General features: G+C 40.7%; 1 protein-coding gene across 2 annotated transcripts in view; it reads left to right on the top strand.

The window, feature by feature from the left end:
• KLHL32 (kelch like family member 32) overlaps nt 1-18,651 on the top strand; it is a 230,930-nt gene that overhangs the window by 80,619 nt on the left and 131,660 nt on the right. The window lies entirely within an intron of this gene.

Genomic DNA, 18,651 nt, shown 5'->3' with positions numbered 1-18,651 from the left:
CCTAATTTTATAAGGCTGATGTAATTCTGTTACCAAAAAAAAGAAAGGGCAGCAAAAGAATTGAGAACCGAATCTCACTTAAGAGCATAACAGAAATTGTCAATAAAATAAAGCCAAAGCCAACACCTGTTTCCAGTCTGCTTTTTTCTAACTCATCCTCATCTCAATTACTTCCTATTCCTTGAAGCACTGTCCTCACTTGGCTTTTGGGTTTTGGTTTTTTAACCCACTTATTGACTGATGTTTCTCAATATTCTCTGCTGGTTTGTCTCTTCTCCCCAACTTCTTAAAATGAAGTGACCCAGACTCGGTCCTTATACTTTTCTCTGTCTGTAGCAGCTTTCATGATAATCTCATGCTGTCTTATGTGTGTGTGTATATGTGTGTATGTATTATACATACATGTGTGTGTTAGTTGCTCAGTTGTGTTCAACTCTTTGTAAATTCTCCAGGCAAGAATACCAGAGTGGGTTGCCATTCCCTTCTTCAGGGGATCTTCCCAACCCCGGGATCAATCCCTGGTCTCCTGCATTGCAGGGAGACTCTTTACCGTTTGAGCCACCAAGGAAGCCCCATTATACATATATATGTAATATAAATGATATGTTATTCAGGGTTCTTTATAGAAATAGAGCTAATAAGATTTTATATAGAGAGTTTTTTTTTTTAATAAGGGATTGACTCATACAAATACAAGTCCCAAGATCTACCCAGCCAGCAAGCTAGAGACCCAGGTGAGCCAATGATGTAGTCCCAATGTGAAAGCTGTAGTCTGAGACCCAGGAAGAGCCAGTGTTTTAGTTTTGTGTCCAAAAGCACTAAAAAGTCATGGGAGTTCCATGATGGTCCAGTTGTTAAGACTTAGGGCTTTCACTGCCATTGGTCTGGGTTCAATTCCTGGTCATAGCTAAGATCTCACAAACTGTGTGGTGTGGCCCCAAAAAAGAAAAGCCAACATCTCAGTGTAAAAGCAGCCAGGCAAAGAGAATCCTCTTTTATTCTGCCTTTTGTTCTATTCAAGCCTTCATCTGATTATATGAGGCCCACCTGCATTAGGGAGGGTGTCTGCTTTACTCACTGGCACCCCACTCCAGTACTCTTGCCTGGAAAATCCCATGGATGGAGGAGCCTGGTAGGCTGCAGTCCATGGGGTCGCTAGGAGTTGGGCACAACTGAGCGACTTCACTTTCACTTTTCACTTTCATCCATTGGAAAAGGAAATGGCAACCCACTCCAGTGTTCTTGCCTGGGGAATCCCAGGGAGCCTTGTGGGCTGCCATCTATGGGGTTGCACGACTGAAGCGACTTAGCAGCAGCAGCAGCAGCAGCAGCAGCTGCTTTACTCAGACTGTCAATTCACATGTTACTCTCATGCAGAAACACACAGACTAATGTTTGACCAAATATCTGGGTTTCCTGTGACCCAATCAAGTTGAAAATAAGCTTTATTATCACAGATGATGACTCCAAGTTTATATCTCCAGAATGGACCCTTCCCTATATCCAACTTCTTGCTTAGTATCTCTGCTTAGATGTTGAAGAGGCATGACAAATATGTCTAAATCAGGCTCCCAGTTTCCTCCCACTTAGCTGCTTATTGCATAGTATTTTCCATTTCAGTTCACAGTGACTCTATGGATAGTGCAGGCCCCAAACTGCTGGGTATTTTGGGAATTCTTTCTTTTGCTTCCAGACTACCAGTAAGCTCCATGTCTCTACTTTCAAAATATATTGAGACCCCAGCTATTCCTACTTCTACCACCCTGGTGCAAGCTGGGATCATTTTTCCTGGAGTTTTTCAGTGTTCTCCTATTTTATCTTTCTGGTTTCATCCTTGAGCCCTTGGAGTCTATTTCAGTACTTCAGCTGCAGTGATCTTTTTGAAAGCAAGTCAGATTATATTGCTTCTGCTCAACATTCTCTGATGGTTTCCACTTTCATTCAGAGTAAAAGCCAGTGTCTTTTAGTTTACCTGATTCTACATCATCAGGCCTCTTTCCCATGACTCTTGCTCTTGCATCCTCATCACATTGATCTCTGTTGTTTCTCAGACATGCCTGGCATATGCTCACCTCAGGGCCTTTGCACAGCTGTTGCCTCTGCATGTATTACTCTTCTCTTTGATAGTTACATGACTTTCTCCATTGTTCCCTTCAGATCTTTGCACAAATACTACTTTCTCAGAAAGTAAGACTTTAATTTTATCTATAACCTTGTTTTTAAAGAAGACTATATTTATGTATTAAGTATATAACTAGAAAATAGTAAAAACAAAAGTCACCATTTAGTTTTTGTAAACTTCTGGAGTCATACGTACAGTCAGCTAAATCTTTTTCCTATGGAATTTGGACTGTATTTATTCACCAGTGACAAGAATGCCTGCGTCCATATATACAGTTGTGAATATAAAACTGACCAGTGATACCTGTTGGAGAAGGAAATGGCAACCCACTCCAGTACTCTTGCCTGGAAAATTCCATGGACGGAGGAGCCTGGTAGGCTGCAGTCCATGGAGTCGTGAAGAGTCGGACGCTACTGAGCGACTTCACTTTTCACTCTCATGCATTGGAGAAGGAGATGGCAACCCACTTCAGTGTTCTTGCCTGGAGAATCCCAGGGACAGAGGAGCCTGGTGGGCTGCTGTCTGTGGGGTTGCACAGGGTTGGACACGACTGAAGCAACTTAGCAGCAGCGGCAGTGATACCTGTTTCACCTTTCACAAGTAAAAGCAATCTTCATTAATACTAAATAATATTTTTGTTTTTATTTGTCCAGATCTCTGTGTAATCTAACTGGTGTGAAGGTAGGGGAGCAGAAGGATGGCTCAGGGACACTGGGACACTGAATTTGTTTTCTTCTCACACTTGAGAATACGGCCTTACTGATACTGAGATTGAGTTAAAACCTAGGAGAATGATGATCATACTAGCTCCCCAATATAAAACTTCTTAGATTCTTGTGGATATGTACTTCTAGAAAGGGAACTTAAGTGCTCAGTTCCAAAGACTTGTGACACAGCAGATGTCTTGCTGTTTTCTCGGATCTAGCTGGCCTAGTTGGACATGTGCTACATCACCTGAAGCCGATAGGTAATTAAGACCCTGGGAAAACTAGAAGCTAGCTACTCATAAGTTTTAGAGTCACTGGCTAATTAGTTGGGGACCTTATGTAGTAGCATTTGGTTGCTTCTATTCAGCTTGTAACTCCAAAAATACTAGAATCTGGTCCAGAAGAGGTACTTAAAATGCTGCAGTACACTTGTTAGGGTGGTTGTGACTTTAAAAAAAAAAAACAAAACCAACAAGCCCTGCAAACAAACATAGCTCTCCAAGGAGGCTTAGACATTGACAGAAATAATCGCAGTTGAAAATGTGTTGAATTTCTCACCTAAGTCATAAACATGTGCTATCTGTGAGTAGATGTTGGCGTTCTGCAACTTTTATCCAGTGATTAGTCATTTAGTTAATATCTACCAAGAAGAGGCCTCATGAACTAGCTTTTAAATTTAGCCAGAAAAAATAGCACCATTAATGATGGCCTTGACATTCAGTAAAGCCAAATTAAGCAGTCAATCTGACATTTTATAGACAGTCTGTTACGGAGCCTTACACCCGTTGGATGTTCGATAAGCATTAATTGCCTGGCTGACAATGAACAGCCACACATCTGTCTTGTTATAGAAGCTGCAGTGCTTGAGTAACCAGGAGAAGGCTGATTGTAGATATACTGTGAGATAGGATCTTGTGAGCACCACAGTGTGTATGGGGTTAGGGTTTTGCTTTGTATGTTGTTAAAATGGATTCATAATTTCCTTTTGAAACTGAACACATTCATTATAAACAATATTCCCTTTGTCTATTCAAGGTGAAGTACCAGTTCATTGTGGTAGTGATCAACTGTTATTTCCTCTTTAAATAGAAAGCTGAGAGCTTCTAAACAATCATTGTCACATCCCCTTTTAAAATTATGTACATCAGTGCCAGAGAAATCATTAACATTTTGGATCAGATAACCATTAATTTCATTATTGTGCTGTTAGTGCACTGGGTTCATTATAGTGAGTGGAGAATGGTGAACTCTGGTCTGCATTTTATTCCTTTATTTAGACTGATTCATTTCTACGGAATATAAACACTGTGAAGCTAGATAAATACTTGTAATAATAGCAGCTAATTTTTCCTTGTTTAATTCACTGCAGTCATTGTGCTAGGCTCTTTGTATGTATTTAGGTTTGTATTGAAAGATTCTTTTTTTTTTTTTTTTGCTTTTTCCGCCATATCTTTTTTATGCTTTTAAATTTATGACTTTCACACTGCTTTATTTAAAATCACAATTTCACTCATGCTTATTTAATCACAGTAATAGTCAACCTTAGCTTCATTGGAAAGAACAAGAACACGTTTGAAGTATAATGAAGCTGATGAAGACTTTAAACCTTTAGAAATTGAGTATTGACCAGAGACAGATGTTTTATAATAGAGGGACATGGTATAAAAGATAGCTGATCATGTGAATCTGATGAGTTGGTGAAAGAATTATTGGAATCTATAGATAAGCCCTGATTCTGTTTATCATTTTTATTAAAAAAAAAAATGGTTCAAAATGAATTGTCCACACTGTGGGATGATCCAGCTGCTTGCCGAATCAATTGCTTTTAATTAGCTTATCTGATATTGATTGGATTTTGGGCCTGCATGCCTGGATAGGAATCCAGGATTGAATTATCAGTTTTCTTCTCATTTAGAGAGATGTGACTCTGAAGTGATGAGAGTGATTTTCATATCAAATCATTCACATCACTTTAAAAATTATATATCTATGCATATATATTTTCATGGATTAAAAGACCTTCTCCATTTAGTTACTTTTGAAAGTATTTGAACTCTTGCAGATTATTCTTAAACTATTTTCCTCCGGTTTTGTAAGATGTAGAGACTTTGCATGTAGCCTGCATCTACAAAGCATCAGATGTGTTTGCAGGAGTGCACTTGAGCATATGGGATGACCCAAACACTTTATATTAAACTGGCCTGTTCTGCCTTGCATCAGGAAGGTTCCAGTGAAGTGGTTGCCTGGCAACTAATGGAGTTAGAGAAAACTGTGTGTTAACTGCCGGGCCTCTTGCCCTCCTCTGTGTGAACGCCTAACAAGGGGAGAGTGGCTTCAGTGTGTATTGCCTGATTCACAGCTGTCAAACCAAAGTGGTGAATAAAAGGAAAGATTGAAAAGAGATGGCACAGCTGGACCGGGTGCCTGTATTTATAGTCTTACACGTCTCTTATGTAAGCATGTTGGAGAAAAAGATATTAAGGGAGGACTTTGAAAATAAAAGAGGAACTATTGAAATTTGGGGCTAAATTTTTAAGAACAATCATTAACTTACATTGAGTTTTTAAAGAGTAGACTAAAAAGTGATAATTGAGGTGTTCCCACGCTATTATCTCAACATTCTTCAAAAATGTTCTGTATATAAAAGAGGTAAAACATTTTATATGACGATGTCATGAATTTTAGGACAGAAACTGTTTTAGTGATCGTACATATGCGTACTCTAGGGTACAGGGCTCGTACATCTGCTCCTGCTCCCTTTCTGTCCATATGACAGACGTAATAACTAGATCCTGGTTGTTCTCACTTGAGCCTGGATGGGGCCTCACAGCTCTCAACAGGACTCCACCAGTCACTACCAGTATTAGTCTGGGCAAGCAAGAAACTACCTTGGTGTTCTTCTTTTGTTTTCTTTCGGCATTTTTTTTTTAAGTTGAAGTATAGTTGATTTACAATATTATGTTAGTTTCAGGTATGTAGCATAGTGATTCAGTGTTTTTGCAGATTATACTCCATTATAGGTTATTATATGATGATAGCTATAATTCCCAGTGCTATACAGTATATCCTTATTGCTTGTCTAATTTTTATATAGAGCAGTTTGTTAATCCCATACCTCTAGTTTGTCCCTTTCCCCTTCTGTCTACCTTTTGGTAACTACTAGTTTGTTTTCTATATCTGTGAGTCTGTTTTGCATATACAGTCATTTGTATTATTTTTTAGATTCCAAATATCAGTGACACCATACAGTGTTTTTGCCTGTTCAACTTATTTAACTAAGCATAATACTCTCTAGGTGCATCCATGTTGCTGTAAATATCAGTATTTCATTCTTTTTAATGGCTGAGTAATACTCCATTCCATTCCACACACATACATGCCACATCTTCTTAGTCCAGTTGTCTGCTAATGGACACTTGGTTGTTTTCTTGTCTTGGCTGCTATAAACATTGAGGTGCATGTATCTTTTTGAATTAGTGTTTTTGGTTTTTTCCATGTATATATTCTGGAGTGGAATTCCTGGATCATACGGTCATCCTGTTTTCAGTTTTTGAGGAAACTCCATACTGTTTTCCATAGTGCTTGCACCAATTTAAATTCTAATCAACAGTGTACAAGATTTCCCTTTTCTCTTAACTCCTCGCCAGCATTTGTTGTTTGGAGACTTGTTGATAATAGCCATTCTGATAGATGTGAGGTGATATCTCACTGTTGTTTTGATTTGCATTTCTCTAATAATTAGCAGTGTTGAACATCTTTTCATGTGCCTATTAACCATCTGTATATCTTCTATGGAGAAATGTCTGTTCATGTCTTTTGCCCGTTTTTTGCTTGGGTTGCCTTGCCATTCTTTATGGCAAATTGAAAACCCTTAAAAGGTTCTACTTTTGAATTCTGTAAAAATGAGTCTAAGGGATTTGCATCAATAGTAACTTTGAGGTGGCCACCCAAATTTCCTCTTCAGGAAAATATAAGACAGAGACGGACCAGAGAAAGTCAACTGAAGTAATTAGGAATTGGAAGGTAAAGTGATGGATTTGTCTGAAGGCTCCTACCACTGCTGCCACCTAAGAACATGGGATGATTTACTCTTTTAAAGGCCTTGTTCTTAGAACTGTGGGTCTGTCCTTAACTAAGCAGTAACTTCCCCTCCCTTCACCTTATATCTGGAGATCAGTTCTTGCTTGCTAAAATTTGAACTCTAGTCTCCTGCCTGGATTGCAGGATTCCTAACATTGACCTTGAGTGCTAACCTATTATGACCCAGATAATATGGAGTAGGTGCTGTTTCCAATACACTTAAGAGCTGTTATCACATATTGGAAAGGCCATTAAGCAGAAATGAGAGTGAATTTATTGACTTTCTACTAAGACCAAGTGGAGAAAGTTGTCAGGAGGGTGACTATGATTCAATATTCTGAAAGTATTGCTAATGCTTTGCATTCTCCTGTGATGTGTTGGGGCTTCCCTGATAGTTCAGTTGGTAAAGAATCCACCTGCAGTGCGGGAGACCCTGGTTCGATTCCTGGGTTGGAAAGATCTGCTGGAGAAGGGATAGGCTACCCCCTCCAGTATTCTTGGGCTTCCCTTGTGGCTCAGCTGGTAAAGAATCCGTCTGCAGTGCAGGAGACCTGGGTTCAATCCCTGGATTGAGAAGATCTCCTGGAGAAGGCAAGTATTGGGTGTCTCATCACTTCAAATATTCAGATAGGCAGGGAGGGTTGAAAGGGTAGAGTACTGACTACAGCTACATCTTTCAGACTCTGAAGTGCGTGTGGGTTACTAGGGGCCCATGTTAAAGAGCAGCTTTCCATCCAGTAGGTGTGGGTGGACCTGAGAGTCTGCATTTCTATTAAGTTCTCTCTGATGCCGGTACTGCTGCCCTAGGGACCACATGCTGAGCAGCCAGAGGTGAGTGATCTCTAAAGTACCCTCCAATTTTAAAATTCCATTTACAGAAAAAAAAAAAAAAAGCTAGAGTTTTACTTATGATACCTAAGACACATACTGTGCAGCTCTGATAAGCCACATCAGAGCCCCTTCTGTGTCTTACAGAAAGTGAAGTCGCTCAGTCGTGTCCGACTCTTTGCGACCCCATGGACTGTACCCTACCAGGCTCCTCTGTCCATGGGATTTTCCACGCAATAGTACTGGAGTGGATTGCCATTTCCTTCTCCAGGGGATCTTCCTGACCCAGGGATCGAACCCCGGGTCTCCCGCATTGCAGGCAGACGCTTTACCGTCTGAGCCACCAGGGAAGTCCACGTGTCTTACAGAATTCTCCCTTAATACCTATTATATTTTAATCAACACAGAATCAGTCTGCCTCCTCAGTAACTCCACCTCTTCCTTTTCTCTTAAGGCTTTCAAGCTTATCTGATATTACAGCCCTCTAAAAATTTCCTTTCTTCATAGCTGCTGCTGCTAAGTCACTTCAGTCGTGTCCAACTCTGTGTGACCCCATAGACAGCAGCCCGCCGGGCTCCACCATCCCTGGGATTTTCCAGGCAAGAACACTGGAGTGGGTTGCCATTTCCTTCTCCAATGCATGAGAGTGAAAAGTGAAAGTGAAGTTGCTCAGTCGTGTCCGACTCTTCGCAACCCCATCGTCTGCAGCCCACCAGGCTCCTCCGTCCGTGGAGTTTTCCAGGCAAGAGTACTGGAGTGGGGTGCCATTGCCTTCTCCGTTCTTCATAGCTCCTTCCCCTGATTCATGCAGACTCTATTTCACATCTGCATGGTCGCTCTTTCATGTGGACCCCGAATTCTGCCTTTTAGGACAGCTGTCAAAATGTGATCCAGGTTTGGTCTTAGTCCTTGCGTCCTTAGTAAATTTTGAAAGACAGGATTGAGCCAATGTCTGCCGTATGAAGACAGACCAAAAAGGTCTCTGTGTAGGAAGGATTCATACAATAATAGCTTATCAAGTTTATTCAATAAGGAAGAGTAAAAGTGCCATCCCTAAGTATCTGCTGCTGCTGCTAAGTCACTTCAGTCGTGTCTGACTCTGTGCGACCCCATAGACGGCAGCCCACCAGGCTCCCCCATCCCTGGGATTCTCCAGGCAAGAACACTGGAGTGGGTTGCCATTTCCTTCTCCAGTGCATGAAAGTGAAAAGTGAAAATGAAGTCGCTCAGTTGTGTCCAACTCTTTAGCGACCCCATGGACTGCAGCCTACCAAGCTCCTCCATCCATGGGATTTTCCAGGCAAGAGTACTGGAGTGGGGTGCCATTGCCTTCTCCCCTTAAGTATCTGAAAGACATTTAAAAAGAATGAATTTCTTTATATGGTGGATAGTGAAGTGCTGAAATCCCATACCCATGGGATACAACCATACACTAGAAGGTACCAGAGGGCTTCCCTGGTAGCTCAGTGGTTAAGAACCTGCCTGCTGATGCAGGAGACGTGGGTTCAATCCTTGGGTGAAGAAGATCCCCTGGAGAAGGAAATGGCAACCTACTCCAGCATCCTTGCCTGGAAAATCCAACAGACAGAGGAAGCCTGGTGAGCTGTAGTCCATGGGGTCCCCAGAGTCGGAGATGGCTTCGCAACTAAACAACGACAAAGATGATAACATCAGAGGCATCAAAGGAATGAGGGATCTGAAAGGGTGACCCAAGGCTAAAACCAGATGTGTGGGTGTCATTTTCCAGAGTGTCTAACTGGTGACAAAGAGAAATATAACCTGACTTCATGATGGGCAAACGGTTTCTGATTTTCATGTGTAGTGTCTCTTTAGCTAAGAAAAGAACAACTTGATTTGTGTCCTTTTTCCATTCCATTTTTCCTCAGTGGACCCAAGTAGTTGAAATATGGCCACATCTAGGAGGAGGAGAGTTCTAAGGAGAAGCAGGATAAACCACAATCATGCTGGTTTTGAAGGGCTCATTATCACCATGTAGTTAATTTAAGAAGTAACATGCCAAGAGCAAAGCTGTGAAACACAGATTCTTGGAGTAAACAAGCTACGTATTTGAAGATGTTGGGAAAATCAATATGTTTCACAATTTTTAGCATATAAGGTGGATTTTTTCTTTACATGGTTAAGGTGAGGGAAAACTGGTATTTCAGAAAGAAATTCACCTTTTTTCTGTCTGATTATGTTTATAGTAATATTATTTTACTGTTTTCATTTGTTCTGACATTTTATTCTCTGAGAGTATTACTGTGTTGTTTGAGAATCTTAAAAAGCCATAAATGTACAGGGAGGAAAAAACACTCCAACCAAATATCCCCGCTCTTTCAGCTTAATGAAGCTCCTCAAATGGCTGGGGTTGCTTTTGCATTTGTGAGATAAAGAAGGTAAATAGTCCAGTCTGAAACTATGGTCAAGACCCTTCTATCCTTAAAATCAAGGAAATGGGCTATTGTGGTTAATTGAACAGTCTCATCAACTGAGATTTACTACCTGTTTTATATGTGAGGTATAACCAAAATGCAATAAAGGATAATCATCATTAACACTAAATTGAGCAAAATGTAATCTTTGTTGATTCAGAGGTTAGTTCCTATCTCTGTAATGCCTCATAGCCATTGTAAACATCACTAATTACAGAATATATAAAAGGCTTTGGGGATCAGGCTGGATCTGCCGCAGTCTTTGCGAATTGCTCTTTTCTATACCTCCCTTAGACATGTTTACTTTTGTTTATCTCTGACAAAAGATGAGTTGAATATACCCCCAAACAATCTAATTATTTCATCTGTAAAATCATTTCTGTTCCTGATGAAATGAGAACTCACGATACATCTTGCCCCTCTCCAGTGCAACTCCAAAGCTACATGTAGCTTACCAGGTAGAGGTCATATTTCACCAACTAAGTGCCTAACGAAGCCTGTCATCTGTCACTCTACTTATCTTTGAGGGTGTAGTACAATTGCCATCGGTCAGTTTGTGGCATAATGTACCAAGTCCCAACCTAAAATTGGTTGTAGCTCATCTTGTGACTGCATGACAACTAATGTGACCCAAGGAAACTTAATTCATGTGCTGTGATTTTAGGACTCAATTCATGTCATTTCCGTGTGAATTACAGAAGGAATGACACACTGTAAATCCACAACTCTCTCTGTGGTAGGCACTTCAAGTGGATGGTATTCTCACAAACTGGGTTTTCCATTAGAAAGATTTGTGGTGGTTGCAGCACATTAACAGCCAAGAGGAAGATGTGATGACTGTAAATCTCAGCCTGTCCAAGGCTCTCCCAAAGACAAAACAGTGTGAACCAAGAAAGAGTCTGTGCAGTGTTTTCTTGTTTCTAAGCAGAAGCCTCCCATGCTTTGGCAGAATGTTGTGGCTTGATAGAGGACATTGCCATATGTTCTTACTTTTTTTCCTAAATGTCTAGCTTTGAACTAATTTGGTAGATACTCTTTCTCTAACTTTTGTTACTTTTTTATCCCAGGGTCTAAAATGCCTTATATCCAGAAATTCTTTCTTATGTTGAATTATTTTTGTTTATGATGATGTAGAAGAGCTGGTCATTATCTGCTGTTGAATTTTTGAAGAGTTTGTCAGGGCATTCATTCATGCATTCATTCATTGCCCTGTGCTTATTACATGTAGGTAATGCTCGGGTCTAGGGGCTTCATGGTGGAGAAGGCAAATATGGTGCTCACTTTTATGCACATTGCAGTTTAACTTTTCAGTAAGTTTGATGCTACAAAATAACACCCTTGGTCTCATCACCTCTTCTGCTACCGAAGGAGACTCCTTTCTTCCCCGTGGGCTCTAGCAGGTCTCCAGATACTCTTTAACAAGCTTAGGTAGCCTAGGCGGCTGGCATTTCACTGTGTCAGATGGCTGGGTTCTTTCTCATTTGGTGTTACCCAATGAGGCACTTCCTCGGAGAAGGCAGTGGCAACCCACTCTAGTATTCTTGCCTGGAGAATCCCAGGGACAGAGGAGCCTAGTGGGCTGCTGTCTATGGGGTCACACAGAGTCAGACACGACTGAAGCGACTTAGCAGCAGCAGCAGCAATGAGGCACTTCCTAATTGAGGTGCCTAGTAAATTTATTAAACTCACGACATTGACTTTGAATTCTTAGTTCCCTTTTTAAAAATTTTATTTATTTATTTTTGGCTGCACTGGGTCTTTGTTGCTATGTGCATGCTTTCTCTAGTTGAGCCAAGTAGGGGCTACTCTTCATTGAGGCATGTGGGCTTCTCATTGTGGTGGCATCTTTTGTTCCTGAGCACAAGCTCTAGGTGAGCTTGTAGTTGTGGCACACAGGCCTAGCTGCCCCACAGCATGTGGAATCTTCCTGGATCAGGGATCAAACCCATGTCGTGTGCATTGGCAGGCAAATTGTTAGCCACTGGACCACCAGGGAAGGACCCTTTTTCACTTGTTCTTAGTTAATAAGCTTTGCTGATTTTTTAAAATGATGTGTTGTTTGTAACATTAAGTTTCTAAGACCAAATGATATGATATCAGAATGGAAGTTAGGTGTTTTTAGAAATGGAGGTGATGGTTTGTACAATGGAGTCAGTCCTTAAAGTAGCGTGTAGGAGTATGTGGTGAATATGAAGTCCTGAGGCCAGACATAGGAATTTTGAATGGAATTGTCATTAGGAAAGTCTTTGAGAGGAATGGATTTGGGCAGAGGGCAGGTGGAGGAGGCTGTTTCTTACTCTGGATTAGAAATGAGTTTCTATTTGTTGAGCATCTACTCTGTGCTGGGGTTATGCTTGACATTAAGCATAATTGTATCTAAACATCAAGTCAACCTTGTGAGGTTGTTATTGTCCCCATCTACAGATATCAGCCTGAGGTTCAGAGAAGTTAACAAATTATCCAAAGGCCACATGTTCAAGGTAAATAGCCTCCATGACCAAGCAGGTTATAGAACCAGGATATGAATCAGATGTATCTTCCTGCACAACCTATGACCTTAAAAATATGACAGTTTTCAAAAGACAGTTAGAAATACACAGGTAACATGTGTTCATGATAATGATCCAGATACTGTTATATGTAAATGGAGTAAATAGTAGTTCCTTCCTCCCCTCTATAGTTATACTCTATAATATAACCACAGTGACCAATTTGGTGTTGCTTATACAAACATGTAACATTTTTTAGGGGTTACATTATTTTCCCAGCTCTGCCAAGCCAGGTTTCAGGTTCATAGCTCACAAATCTCTGGTTGAGGATGGAAACCTGTTGTATGCAATATTGTCTTGGTTGCTTTTGAATGATCCTTATGAAAACTGATTCAAAAAACTCCCTTGGCAGGTTGTTGTGTTATTTAAACCTTACTCTAAAAAGGAACATTTACCATTTCATTAACCCAGATACTTTTTTGCACTTTGAGTCATTTCTGTCCTGCTCTGTATATGGGTTGATGAAGAGCAGCTGGTTATCATATCAGGTGCAATTACAACTTTGGAAACCTGAAAAAAATCAAGTTAATGTGGGGAATATTAAAAACTGAAACACTCATCTAATGTAAAAAAAAAAAAAGGACACTGAAAACAGCTGAAATTTCTTTCAGTTTCTTTTAAAAGAAGCTATAAGAAGTCTAGAAACAAATTTAGAATTCAGTTCAGTTCAGTCGCTCAGTGGTGTCCGACTCTTTGCGACCCCATGAATCGCAGCACGCCAGGCCTCCCTGTCCATCACCAACTCCCGGAGTTCACTCAGACTCATGTCCATCGAGTCAGTGATGCCATCCAGCCATCTCATCCTCTGTCGTCCCCTTCTCCTCCTGCCCCCAATCCCTCCCAGCATCAGAGTCTTTTCCTATGAGTCAACTCTTCACATGAGGTGGAAGTACTGGAGCTTCAGCTTTAGCATCATTCCTTCCAAAGAAATCCCAGGGTTGATCTCCTTCAGAATGGACTGGTTGGATCTCCTTGCAGTCCAAGGGACTCTCAAGAGTCTTCTCCAACACCACAAGTTACACAGATTGAAAGTTTTGTACTGTAACCTATGCTTTTTAATTTTTAAATTTCAGATCTACAAATGCCTAAGCAGAATCCACTTAACATTAAGTCTTTCCTATGAGCATTTTTATCTATAGCCATATTTGATTTAAAAAATAAAACAAAATAAAAAATTCTCAGAACTGATACTTCTGATATGTCAATCATTTTAACCAGAGAATACGTAGGAGAAGCTTTGTTCTATTTCATTGTTATCATAAAGTATAAATTATTTCACTAAGAGCTTGCCATATATCAGGTACTCTACTGAATACTTCATATGTACTATTATATAATCTTCAAGTTCATGAATGGGTACAATTTTTAGCCCCATTTTTTCAGATAAGAAAACTAAATCACAGAGAGGGTATGTGTTTGTCTGAGTCACCTGTGATTGTTCAAACTCTTAATTTTTGGTTACAAGTTTGCTGTTTATCATTGTTTTTCACCTATCAAGTATTATGTAATTTTGCCTCTAGAGTTCTTAACCTATGCGTAATACCTTTATTGCCAATGGCATCAGTGGGAAGTCAGATCAACTCACTAACTCACCAAGTTGTCAAATTTGCCATATTGACCTTTCACCTTTGACAATTTCTAAACGAATATCAGATTTCATTTATTCATGATAAAGTAAATTTTTGAAAGTTAAATATATTCTGAATGTTTGCTATTTAATCTTACAAATACAATTGCATATACTACATGTTACATACTCCCAATATCTTTAGGACACTTTGAATATTATTTATTTTCTCACATTGTAAGCATTTAAAATACTCTTTACAAAATTTCTCAAATGGTAAGAGAACAGTAATTTTGTATTTCTAACAAGTTATAATGTTAACTATAAGTTATCAAAGAGAATCTTATTCATTATGAAACTTAAAACTCTACTGTGTGAAATAGAAATGAGGACCTCAAGAAAGAATGTTGTTGTTTAGTCACTAAGTTGTGTCTGACTCTTTGCAATGCTATGGACTGTAGCCTGCCAGGCTCTTCTTTCCATGGGATTTCCAAGCAAGAATACTGGAGTGGGTTGCCATTTCCTTCTCCAGGGGTTCTTCCCAACCCAGGGATCAAACCCACCTCTCCTGCATTGGCAGACAGATTCTTTACCACCCCCCAGAAAGAATAATGGACCATCAATTAAATCCACTCATCCCATACATATTAATTTAAAACATAAAGAATTGTGAAGATCAAAAATGAATTTGTCAGAATAAAATATTGCTATAATATGAATATTAATCTATTGGCAAAACAAAAAAATCACTTTTTAAAATTAAAAATATTAGTATGAGCTTCGGAGAAGGCAATGGCACCCCACTCCAGTACTCTTGCCTGGAAAATCCCATGGATGGAGAAGCCTGGTATGCTGCAGTCCATGGGGTCGCTGAGGGTCAGACACGACTGAGTGACTTCACTTTGACTTTTCACTTTCGTGCATTGGAGAAGGAAATGGCAACCCACTCCAGTGTTCTTGCCTGGAGAATCCCAGGGACAGGGGAGCCTGGTGGGCTGTCGTCCATGGGGTCGCACAGAGTTGGACACGACTGAAGCAACTTAGCAGCAACAGCAGTATGAGCTTAAATAGTACTCTCATGTTCAGTAATTTGCTTGAAGGACTCATACAACTCACTGAAAGCTTGTATACTCACAGATATGGCTTATTACAGGGGATACAAATCAGAACCTTTGTCTGGGGAGGCCTTACAAATAGCTGTGAAACGAAGCGAAGCGAAAAGGAAAGGAGAAAAGGAAAGATATACCCATTTGAATGCAGAGTTCCAAGGAATGGTAAGGAGAGATAAGAAAGCCTTCCTCAGCGATCAATGCAAAGAAATAGAGGAAAACAATAGAATGAGAAAGACTAGAGATCTCTTCAAGAAAATAAGAGATACCAAGGGAACATTTCATGCAAAGATGGGGTCAATATAAAGGACAGAAATGGTATGGACCTAACAGAAGCAGAAGATATTAAGAAGAGGTGGCAAGAATACACAGAAGAACTGTACAAAGAAGATCTTCACGACCCAGGTAAGTGATCACTCACCTAGAGCCAGACATCCTGGAATGTGAAGTCAAGTGGGCCTTAGAAAGCATCACTACAAACAAAGCTAGTGGAGGTGATGGAATTCCAGGTGAGCTATTTCACATCCTAAAAGATGATGCTGTGAAAGTGCTGCACTCAATATGGCAGCAAATTTAAAAAACTCAGCAGTGGCCACAGGACTGGAAAAGGTCAGTTTTCATTCCAATCCCAAAGAAAGGCAATGCCAAAGAGTGCTCACACTACCACACAATTAATTCATCTCAAATTCTAGTAAAGTAAACTCAAAATTCTCCAAGCCAGGCTTCAATAGCATGTGAACTGTGAACTTCCAGATGTTCAAGCTGGATTTAGAAAAGTCAGAGGAATCAGAGATCAAATTGCCAACATCTGTTGGATTATTGAAAAAGCAAGAGAGTTCCAGAAACATGTGTATTTCTCCTTTATTGAGTATGCGTAAGCCTTTGACTGTGTGGATCACCACAAACTGTTGAAAATTCTGAAAGAGATGGGAATACCAGACCACCTGACCTGCCTCCTGAGAAACCTGTATGTAGGTCAGGAAGCCACAGTTAGAACTGGACATGGAACAACAGACTAGTTCCAAATCAGGAAAGGAGTACATCAAGGCTGTACATTGTCACCCTACTTATTTAACTTATATGCAGAGTACATTATGAGAAACGCTGGGCTTGATGAAGCACAGCTGGAATCAAGAATGCTGGGAGAAATATCAATAACTTCATATATGCAAATGAAACCACCCCTATGGTAGAAAGCAAAGAAAAACTAAAGAGCCTCTTAGTGAAAGTGAAAAGGAGAGTGAAAAAGTTGGCCTAAAACTCAACATTCAGAAAACTAAGATCATGGCATCTGGTCCCATCACTTCATGGGAAATAGATGGGGAAACAGTGAGATACTTAATTTTGGGGGGCTCCAAAATCACTGCAGATGGTGACTGCAGCCATGAAATTAAAAGACGCTTGCTCCTTGGAAGAAAAGTTATAACCAACCTAGACAGCATATTAAAAAACAGAGACATTACTTTGCCAACAGAGGTCCATCTAGTCAAGGCTATGATTTTTCTAGTAGTCATGTATGGATGTGAGAGTTGGACCATAAAGTAAGGTGAGTGCCGAAGAATTGATGATTTTGAACTGTGGTGTTGGAGAAGACTTTTGAGAGTCCCTTGGACTGCAAGCAGATCCAACCAGTACATCCTAAATGAAATCAGTCCTGAATATTTATTGGAAGGACTGATGTTGAAACTGAAACTCCAATACTTTGGCCACCTGATGTGAAGGACTGACTATTTGAAAAGACCGTGATGCTGGGAAAGATTAAAGGACGGGAGGAGAAGGGGACGACAGAGGATGAGACAGTTGCATGGCATCACCGACTCAATGGATATGAGTTTGAGTAAACTCCAGTAGTTGGTGATGGACACGTAGGCCTGGCATGCTGCAGTTCACGGGGTCACAAAGAGTTGGACATGACTGAGCAACTCAACTGAAATCAGAACCAGCCAAGGGAAGAGACACAAAGGTCAGAGTTCAGAAAGGGACCCAACATGGAGCATTTGGCCCTCCTCCACCTGTGGAGTCCTAGCCTTGCCCACTCTTGACCAGACACTGTGACAGTATGCACAGGGGACTGCCAACCAGGGAAGCTCTCTCACGTTTTTGGTGTCCAGAGTTTTTATTGGTGTTTACTCACAGTCATCCTATGTGGCTGACCTTTCATCTCTAGCCTCTCCTGGAGGTCAGACTACTACCTTTGGTCTCTTACCCTCAGCTGATACAGTATGAACCAAAGCTCCCATCACAAATCATGTTGCTATACTGTCAGTGGCCATAGCCCCAGAGAACAGAGATGCTCCTTTCAGTCAGGATATTCTTAGGCCCAGAGAGGTCCTTTGGATAAGGTTAATTCTTCACTACATAAAGGTACAGTTTTCTAAATAGTGTATTTCATCATCAGTGGTCCAAAATAGAATATTTTCTTTATTACGTGTTAAGTTGAACTTGTTATAGGTGTACAAATTAGTGGTTTTCAGTGTTTTAAATTTTATTTATTTAGTGTTGGTTGTACCACGTGGTTTGTTGGATCTTAGTTCCCTGACCAGGGGTCGAACGCATGCCCTTGGCAGTGAAAGTACGGAATCCTAGCCACTGGACTGCCAGGAAATTCCTGCATTTTTTAAAATTTCAAAGTTTTCATTTGACAAACTGATTTTCAATCAGTTGGCCATTTGGAGAACTGGTTTGGGGGCAGATTGATTTTCACTGAGTATCTTAAGTCCGTGGTTCTCAGATTCTGGTAAGCTTTGGAGTCACTTGGATGGCCCATTACAGCCCAGGTTACTGTTAGCCCGCCAGGCTCTCCTGTCCATGGGATTTTCCAGGCAAAAATCCTGGAGTGGGTTGCCATTTCCTTCTCCAGGTCTAGGTTGCTGCTGCTGCTGCTGCTGCTAAGTCACTTCAGTCGTGCCTGACTCTGTGCAGCCCTGTAGACGGCAGCCCACCAGGCTCCTCTGTCCCTGGGATTCTCCAGGCAAGAGTACTGGAGTGGGTTACCATTTCCTTCTCCAATGCATGCATGCATGCAAAATCGCTTCAGTCGTGTCCAACCCTGTGAGACCCTATGGACAGCAGCCCACGAGGCCCCTCTGTCCACAGGATTCTCTAGGCAAGAACACTAGAGTGGGTTGCCATTTTCTTCTCCAATATCTAAGTTAGAGCCCCATTAAATTTACACTCTAAGGAGTTCCCAGGAGATGCTAATGTTGCTGACCCAGGGGCCACACTTTGAGAACCACTGGAATAGAGTGTGATGTATG

The sequence above is a fragment of the Oryx dammah genome, unplaced genomic scaffold, assembly GCF_014754425.2.
Source record: "Oryx dammah isolate SB20612 unplaced genomic scaffold, SCBI_Odam_1.1 HiC_scaffold_4, whole genome shotgun sequence".
In the NCBI taxonomy this organism is placed as follows: domain Eukaryota; kingdom Metazoa; phylum Chordata; class Mammalia; order Artiodactyla; family Bovidae; genus Oryx; species Oryx dammah.
This window is presented reverse-complemented; position numbering and strand designations above follow the sequence as displayed.